Below are 8743 nucleotides of genomic sequence, written 5' to 3'. Positions count from 1 at the left end.
CTGAAGACACCATCCGCCTGATGAACTCTATCCACTCAGGATCGCCAACCGACCCATGTCCCCACCACATTTTCAACAAAGCAGACTCCATTATCGCACCCCATCTACGAGACGTCATCAACAGCTCCCTCAACTCCGCTACCTTCCCGGAAAGCTGGAAACATGCCGAACTCAGCGCCCTTCTGAAGAAACCCACAGCAGACCCCACTGAACTTAAGAACTACCGCCCCATCTCGCTCCTCCTATTCCCTGCCAAAGTCATTGAGAAAGCTGTCAACAGTCAGCTCGCCGCCTTCCTCGAATCCAACAAATCCCTCGACACATCACAGTCCGGCTTCCGAGCCAAACACAGCACCGAAACCGCCCTCATCGCAGCAACAGACGACATTCGAACATTACTGGACAACAGAGAAACAGTTGCCCTCATCCTACTTGACCTCTCCGCAGCCTTCGACAGTCTGTCATAGCACCCTCATACAACGCCTCAGCAACGTCGGAATACAAGGAAAAGCATTGGACTGGATCATCTCATTCCTCACCGGAAGAACCCAGAGAGTCCGCCTCCCCCCTTTTAGATCAGAGGCTACCGAAGTCATCTGCGGCGTACCACAAGGATCATCACTCAGTCCCACCCTCTTCAACGTATACATGAGTCTCCTCGCATCCATCGCGCGCCAACACAACCTCAACATCATCTCCTACGCAGACGACACCCAGCTGATCCTCTCCCTCACCAAAGACCCAAACACCGCCAAAACCAACTTACAAGAAGGAATGAAAGATGTAGCCGAGTGGATGAAAAACAGCCGTTTAAAACTGAACTCGGACAAAACGGAAGTCCTCATCTTAGGCTCATCCCCTCTGCTTGGGATGACTCATGGTGGCCACCGGCCCTGGGAACCGCACCCACACCAACGGACCACGCACGTAACCTAGGCTTCATCCTGGACTACTCCCTCTCGATGACCAGACAAGTCAACGCCGTCTCATCATCATGCTTCAACATCCTACGCATGCTCAAAAAAATCTTCAGTTGGATCCCCACCGAAACAAGAAAAACGGTCACCCACGCACTGGTCCCAAGCAGACTGGATTACGGAAACACCCTTTACGCCGGAACCACAGCCAAACTACAGAAAAAACTCCAACGCATCCAAAACGCCTCAGCCAGACTCATACTAGACATCCCCCGCCAAGCTCACATTTCCGGTCACCTGAAAGACCTCCACTGGCTCCCGTCAACAAGAGAATAACATTCCGTCTCCTCACCCACGCACACAAAGCCCTCTACGACCTAGGACCCGAATGCCTCAACACGCGCCTGTCCTTTTACACCCCCACCCGCCAACTACGTTCGTCCAATCAAGCCCTCGCTGCAATTCCGCGCATCCATAGATCCACCATGGGGGGAAGATCCTTCTCCTACTTAGCGGCCAAAACCTGGAATTCTCTCCCCACCCACCTCCGCCTTACACGGAACCACCTCTCCTTCAGAAAGCAACTAAAAACTTGGATATTCGATAAGTAAAGTACCCCCCCTCCCTCAAGCGCCTTGAGACCCTCTGGGTGAGTAGCGCGCTATACAAATTTTGAACTTGAACTAGAGCTCCTCAATATATTGGCTTAGCCAGATACCCGGGAATGTCACTGGGCTCTCAGCCAGGCTGAGTGATTACTCCGATTAAAACCGTTCTGTAACTGCCGTCAGCAGGAAAAGAAACAATTTCCCCCAGTTAACGTTTATGCCTGAAAGACCAGCAAATCTTGTCATTTCCCTGATCAGGGGCTCTAAATTTTCAGCCAGGTGTTTGATATACAAGGTCACATCATCTGCATACAAAGAGACCAGTATCACCCTCGGGACAAACGGCAGGCCACAGTGCGCGAGGTGCTGCCTCAGTCGGCCCGCCAAGGGCTCCATGGCCTTGGCAAAGAGGAGGGGCAACAGCGGACATCTCTGCCTCGTGGCTCTGGACACAGAGAATGGGGGTGATATCACCTGTTAATCCGCAGACTCCTTGTTAGGGAAGAGTATAGGAGAGCTATCCATTTCAAGAATTTGGAGTTGATGCCCAGTCGGGAAAGGAGTGCGAACAGATATGGCCATTCCAAGGAATCAAATGCCTTGGTGGCATCCAGAAATATTGCAGCCGCATGAAGTGAGGGGTCTATGTTTTGCATAGTTGCAAAAAAGGTATGTAGGTTGTGAGATGTGGCTCTACTAGGGACAAAACCGCACTGGTCAGGTCGCATCTCAAGAGGCAGCAGCGGAAGTAGTCTCGCTGCAATGAGTTTGGCGAGAATGTTATTGTCCAGGTTGATCATTGACAGCGGCCTATAAGCATCACATAGCAGAGGGTATTTATACGGTTTTAAAATTGTGATAATAAGTGCTTCACGGAGCGAGGTGGGGGAGGGGGAGTTCCCCACGCTCCAGCGATTCCTCATACATGTTGATGAGATGTGGCACCAGAAGAGAAGCAAATTCTTTGTAGAAGGCTTTATCCCCAGGCAAAGCGCAGTTCACCCCGATCAGCTCTTCTTCGGTAAACGGCTCATCCAAATAACTGCAGTGGCCACCATCAAACCATAGCAGCTGGACACAGTCAAAAAAGTTGGCCGGCTCCAGGTGGGTGGTAGTCTGCCTCGCAACATAAAGTGATGAGTAGAAGGATATCATTTCGGCCTTGACCGCAGTCTGGCCAACCTCCATCTCCAAGGTGCGTAATTAGCTAAGCCATGGTTTTTTAAGTAGGCCAGCTAGTGTCCCACCTGCTCACCCACCCTCTCTGTACCTTCTAACACCTGCCTCCTTTCCAAGATTGTGTGTCTTCCTTATGGCTTCCTCAAATTCCCCAACCTTACCCCCAATATCCTCCAGGGTCTCAGCTCTCTTGGTAGCGAAGAATTTGTTTTCCAGGTCCCGTATCTCCCCCTTGAGGCGTTCAAGATCTCCCCGCATTGAGAGCAGCCATCCCACCTGCTTTGCGATGCACTCCCCCCCCCCCCCAAATCACTGACTTGAATGCCCCCCAAAGTGTGGAGGGAGAGTTCACCGTACCTTTGTTTAGCGCAAACTACTCTACTATCGCTGATAAGCATCCAATGGGAGTTGCCAGCTAAATGCTCTGATAGGGTAGCCTGGCAGGGTGAGTTCAACAATTATCGGGGAGTGATCGGATAGGATCCGAGGATAGATGAGTGATCATGGAAACCCATGTAAGTACATCCTTGAAGTCAGCCAGAAGTCGATTCTGGACCAAGTGGGGCTGGCTGAAGATACACATGTACCTTCCTCTCTGTGTTTGTTTCGATTATGCCATATGTCTGTCAGGCCGTGGTCCGCCATGATAGTGTGTAGTAGTGTCGCTGCCCTTGGGTGGGGGCGTCAGGCGCTGCCCGATCGATCTCTATCAGGATCTAGAATTATGTTAAAGTCTCCTCCCCACAGGATCGCCCCCAGGCCTACAGTATCTGCCAGCCTCCATACTTCCCCGAACAAGTCTGGGTCGTCAACATTAAGACCATATATCGAGATCAACCTGATTGTGTGTGTCCCCAGCATACCTGCTAGCATCACGTATCTCCCCTGTTGGTCGCACAGGGCAATGCACGTGTGCCATGGCAAACCTTTTCTGACAAGAATGCCAACCCCCTCACATAACTGGAGTAGAACGCTACGTGTTTCTCCCCAATCCAACCCGCCCACAAGTGCGAGCAACTGCTCCCCGTCAAACTTAGTTCTTGCAAGAAGCAAAAGTCCGCTCCATAGCGGTGGAGGTTCACAGCTACCAGCCTCGCTTTTCGACGGTCATTCAGACCACGGACATCCCGAGTTATTACTTTTAGTTGGGTCACACACCCTTCATGTACATCCAGCACCGTTCTCTCTCTTGCGAACCTTTGGGCACATTGCCAGGTAACCTACGACAAGAGGAGGCCATCGGGGTAGGAGAGAAAGGGGAGGGTAGGAAAAGAAGACGCATCAACATGTTTTGTAGAAACAATTTTTATTGGCATATCAAGTCAAAGCAGTTCAATATAATGAGTGATTCATGCAGAAACATCCGGTGATACAGGAGAATCGTACTTTTCTTGATCAGATGCCATTTACGATAACAATCCCTCAACCGCCCCCCCATGCCCCCCCCCCGGAGCCCACCCCCCTGGTCAGTGTGCCAGCTTCGACTCTCCTAATAGCTAATTAACAACAGACAGTCGCTTCCCCAACCCAGTCGAGGGGAGGAGGTAGGTAGTGCACTTCAGCGGGGGACCCGAACCCCCAGGATCTCTGTCGTTACCTAGTGCAGTGGTGTATTGCACCTGGAACGGGAACCTCACATTAGAGCCACCCTATGGTGTCGCTATCTCGCTACCCTCACTCTGGCCATTCTCTGGCAATTGCAGTGCAGTCCCTAGAGCCTCCCACGCTCTCGCCGACTCTAACGCCCTGTCGTCATCTAGCCGCCTGGCCTGTCGCAGCCGCAATGCGCTCTCTGCCTTCGCCCACCGCTCCAGGGCGGACCACCATCGCGAGTAACTGGGGCCCCGGCTAGATTTCCAATGCATGGTGATCTCTCGTTTGGCTAATATTAGGCCCAAATCATAAAATTTGCTGGTAATGCGAGTGCGGGGTGTATGAGAGAACCACAACAGTAAGCAGACGCCCATGTTTGCTTCAATGTGCCGATCCGTGACAGCATTCAGGCAGGCCACCACCGCTTCCCAGTACTCAGTGAGCTTCGCACAAGACCATAACATGTGGGCAAAATCCGCGTCCTCTACACCACATCTGGGGCAGAGTGAGGATGCGCCCTCAAAGTATCGCGAGATCTTAGCTGGCGTCAAGTATGCACGATGCAGGGAGAAAAACTGGACCAGCTGGAACCTGGCATTCCTAGTGCCCTTCCACGCTCGCCGCACAAGCTGCGGCCACGCCGTCTCAGGGATCGGTCGCCCGATATCCCCCTCCCACTTGGCTCTCAGCCCATCCAGGGGTTGCAACGGCGCAGTCGACAGTCTCCGGTATAGGCAGGTGATGGCCTTGTGAGTGCCAGCCGCCATGACCACATACTGACAGCCCGCAGATGTCGGCGGTTCAGAAAGGCCCTTCTTCCAATGACTCCGGATACCGGCCACCAGCGAGGCATGCAACAGATAGTCCCCCCTCGGGAGGCCGTAAGCGTCCTGCAGCTCCTGAAACGAGAGCAGCGATCCCTCTTTGTACAAATCACCGATCATTTGCAGGCCAAGTTCCTCCCAGGTCGCCAGCGCAGACCAATCCCCCCCATGCGGGAAGGCGGTGCACATCCCTAGTGGGATCTCGGGAGCATAAGGGCGAGCAGCGCCGGACCGCCTATGACACCGCAGCCAGCAGTTTCTAATCGTCCGCTCCTCCCCTGTGAGCTGGGAAAGGTCCAGCTTCTGGCCTAGAATTATAAAGGAAATAACGTATCTCGGGAGGATGGCACCTGCGGCCCCCTCCGGGCCTCGGAATTCCAAAGCCACTGCCTGGGTAAGCCACTGCAGCTGCGCCGCCAGATAGTACCACTCAAAATCGGGGGCTGCTAGTCCCCCGTCTGATCTGGGGCGCATCAACGTAGTCAGCGCCACACGTCTCCTTCCCGCTCCCCAAATGAACTCAGTAATTAAAGAGCGAAGTCTGGTGAAAACCGACGTCGGGATCCAGATCGGCAGCGTGCGGAACAAGTATAAGAGATGGGGTAGTGCCACCATCTTTAATAACGCCACTCGCCCCGCAATCGATAACGGAAGCGTCCGCCAGAATCCCATGCAACCACGTAGGCTCCGGATCGCTCTTTCAATGTTGCCCTCCAGGAGGTCCAACGGTATATGTGCGTGCCTAGATAAGGGAGGCAATGGAATTCCCATCGCAGCTCACCCTCCGGATGGGAGTCGTCCGCCCCCGGCACCAACGGAAAGAGGCAGGATTTCCCCCAACTGACCCTCGGCCCCGACAATCGGCCAAAATCTGCTAGCAGACGCCTAGCTCCACACAAGGCAACATCCGTGTCAGCCAAAAAAAGTAGGCAGTCGTCGGCATAAAGGGATATGTAGTGTGTGTCGCCTCTCAGCTGAAGGCCCTCATACGCTTGGCCCATGCGGGCATGCGCAGCTAGGGGCTCTATGGCGAGCGCGAACAGGAGGGGGGGACAGGGAACATCCCTGCCGGGTCCCCCGTCCCACTCCGTACGGAGCAGAGATGGTAGCCCCTGTCCTAACCCGAGCTGTGGCCGCAGCATAAAGCAGGGCGGTCCACTTCACAAACGGCTCGCCCAACCCGAAGGCCTCCAGCACTCGAAATAGATACGGCCACTCGACGCTGTCGAACGCCTTCTCAATGTCAGTCGACAAGACAGCGGCACCCGGCAAACCAGCAATAGCGCCCCCCATAACCCGAAGCAGCCGGCGCACACAGGTGGCGGTAGTGCGTTGGGGGATAAAGCCTGCTTGGTCTGAATGCACCAAAGCACTCATATGAGCCAGTAGCCGCGTCGCAAGAACCTTACTCAGGATCTTATAGTCCGTCGTAAGCATGGACAGTGGACGATAGGCCGAGCGTGCGCTAGCTGCGCCGCCCCGCTTCAGTAAGGGGATTATCAAGGCCTCTCGAGCAGTCGCAGGAAGGACCCCGGTTTCCCAGGCCTCCCGATAAACCATCAGTAAGCGCGGTATCAATATATCCGCGTAGGCTGCATAAAACTCGATCGGTAGCCCATCCGTGCCAGGGGTCTTACGACGAGCCATGTGTTTAATGGCAACTCGAATTTCTCCCTCAGATGTCACCGCCCAAGCGATCCGCCTGCACGGGGTCGACCCGGGGGAGCCTCGCCGCCTGGAGAAACCCATCCAGCTCCTCTGGCACACACGGCATCTCGCTCCTATAGAGGCGCGCATAGTATGTCAAAAATTGGTCATTAATCTGCGACTGGGTGTACACCTCGTCCCCTGCCGGAGTGGTCATAGCCACAATCGGGGTACCGCGGGTCCCCGGCTCGGCCAGCCAGGCCAGGAGGGAGCCCACCTTGTCGCGCTCGGCATGAGCTCGGGTCAGGAATTCTTTATAATCGAAGCAGCGCAGCTTCTCCGTCGCCACTTCCTCCCGCGCGGCCGAAACCACCGCACGAGCGCCAGGGGCCACATGGTGACGCCGCTCCTCCTCGCGCAAACGAGCCTCACTCCGCGTAACGTCCTGCAGGAGAGTCTTACGGACCCCCGCGGTAGCCGAAATACAGACTCCCCGAACCACCGCTTTAAAGGCGTCCCACTCTAATGCTCTACTGGAGGCAGTGTCCGCGTTAGCCGCAAAATAGCCTTCCACCCCACTGCCCACCTCGGCCTTAAACACCGCATCCTCCAATGCCAGCGGGTTCAACCGCCAGGTCGGTATAGCCTGGCGTTGCCGCAGCCATTGGACCACTACTAGACAAGGGTTATGGTCAGAAATTGTTTTGGCCAAGTATTCACTGTGGCGAACCAAACTTTGAACATCCGGCGAGCACAGAATGCTGTCAAGGCGAACATGAAGCGCGTGTGGGGGGGAATAGAACGAAAAATCCTTCTCTGTCGGGTGTTGGATCCGCCATGCATCAACCAGGCCCCAGCTACTCTGCCACTCTCGCCTACTCTTCGCCAGTCTGTGTGCTGCCGCCTGCGCCAAAGGAGGGTGAGACCTGTCTAACTCCACATCCAGTACGGAATTAAAGTCCCCCCCCATCAAGACCACGTTGGCCAGTACCGTTGCCAGTTTCCCTGACAATCGTGCAAAAAAGGCAGGTTGTTCCACATTTGGGGCATAGACGCTGCAAAGGGTCACGTCCCTCCCATCCAGGCGGCCCTGTACGGCTACAAACCTCCCCTCAGGATCAAGCAATGTCTGCAAAGGTTGGAAAGGGACCCCGGCCCGCACCCAGATCAGAACCCCCCCTCGCAAAAGCTGAATAGGCCGTATAGAACAGCTGTCCTCTCCACCTGCGCTGCAAAGCCCGCCCCTCCGTTTGGTCAATATGCGTTTCCTGCAGAAAGGCTATTTGAATCCCCCTCCGAACAAGATAAGCATGCACCTTGTGGCGTTTCAGCATAGAGGTCAGCCCCCGCACATTCCAGGTCACACACTTTAATTCAGGTGGGGTCCCCATTCAGAGCAACAAGTACAGTCTGGACGAAAGATAAAAGTCTAGGCACACTGACAACCTCCCAAAACCAGCCCTGGAAAACCGCCCAACAATCCCATGTCCCACCCACCCCCAGAATAGGCCCCAAAGAGTAGAGTCCCATCCAAAAGTCAATGTCCCGAGTATAACAGTCTCCGGTAACTACCAGAGTCCCACAATAGGTGTGAGATAGGGAGGGTGGCCTGTCGCTACGTCCAACAGACCGCGAGCTGCTCGTGTCACCTGGCCGGCCCTCCCCAATGCACCCCAAATGCCCCACATCCCCACCCCTGCAAAGGTAGAAATCACCAACGGCGGAAGGCAGACCCTCCGCAACAACACAGCTCTCCACTCACCCAAGCCGCATGCCTCCACCCCAAGCCCAGACAAAGGTCCGGCTGCAAATACAATACCAGAACGGCGGGTCCGGAAGATTATTCGTCCAACAAACCATCAGCTGTTCCAGGCGTGACATGTGGCGGCCCGGAACCACCAGCACCCGATCCCTCCGACACCACCTCCTCCGAGCCCTCTCGAGAGCCCGTCTCCACTGCAGATGTCGAAGCCAC

The sequence above is a fragment of the Lissotriton helveticus genome, chromosome 8 (assembly GCF_964261635.1).
Source record: "Lissotriton helveticus chromosome 8, aLisHel1.1, whole genome shotgun sequence".
NCBI lineage: Eukaryota > Metazoa > Chordata > Amphibia > Caudata > Salamandridae > Lissotriton > Lissotriton helveticus.
Note: the sequence above shows the minus strand (reverse complement) of the source record.